Below are 840 nucleotides of genomic sequence, written 5' to 3' on the forward strand. Positions count from 1 at the left end.
AAAAAAAAAAAAAAGGTTATGTATTTTTGAGGTTCTGTTAGGAGCTTCCTCAATATTGGTAAAGGTGAGAGATTATGTGCAGATGATCATAATATACAGGTTGAGTATTCCTAATCTGAAATCTGAAATTCCCCAAAATCTTAAACTCTTGAGTGCTAACATGATGCCCAAAGGAACTGCTCATTGGAGCATTTTGGATTTCAGATTTTCGGATTAGGGATGCTTAACCAGTATAATGTGAATTATTCCAAAATTTTAAAAACATTCCAAAATCTGAAATACTTCTGATCCCAATAATTTCGCTTAAGGGATACTCAATCTGTATAGTCCTTTACTTTTAGAAGACAGGTATGATTACTGCTCAGAGATAATAGATATTTAGATAGAATTTATCTGCAGGATTTCAGATGGGTTCACTATTATATACCTGATTCTCATGCAAATCCTGTTTTAAAAGTATAGAACGGATGAATCCATATCTGGGACTCATCTTTTGTGACCAATAACTGAATTCTAAGCATTGTCTCTCATGGGGATCCTCATAGAATTATTTCCATCCTTTTATGAAGAAGCTGGAACATTTTCACTAACATCTCACTCTGTTTATATTCACATAAGTAAAATCAGTAGGGGAACTTCATAATTTCAAATGACAAAAAAATGAATTATTTTGGAGATTACATGAATCACTAGTACACGTAAAGCACTTAGAACAACAGTGCCTAGAATATAGCTCAGTTAATGGTAGTTGTTAACTAATAGTAGTAATCCTTTTCGTAACAGAAAGCAGCAGCTACAAATATATCAACTCACTATTTAGAATACATTTGATTAGCTTGA

General features: G+C 32.5%; 1 protein-coding gene across 1 annotated transcript in view; it reads left to right on the forward strand.

Annotated features, from left to right (window-relative positions):
• CLNS1A (chloride channel, nucleotide-sensitive, 1A) overlaps nucleotides 1-360 on the forward strand; it is a 30259-nt gene extending 29899 nt beyond the window's left edge. Inside the window, exon 9 of the transcript XR_001001461.1 lies at nucleotides 328-360. The gene's annotated coding sequence lies outside the window, so the exon portion shown is untranslated. The remainder of the gene's footprint in view (nucleotides 1-327) is intronic.
• Nucleotides 361-840: the final 480 nt, after the last annotated feature.

This window comes from Colobus angolensis, unplaced genomic scaffold, assembly GCF_000951035.1.
Source record: "Colobus angolensis palliatus isolate OR3802 unplaced genomic scaffold, Cang.pa_1.0 Scaffold179, whole genome shotgun sequence".
NCBI classification, from domain to species: Eukaryota; Metazoa; Chordata; class Mammalia; order Primates; family Cercopithecidae; genus Colobus; species Colobus angolensis.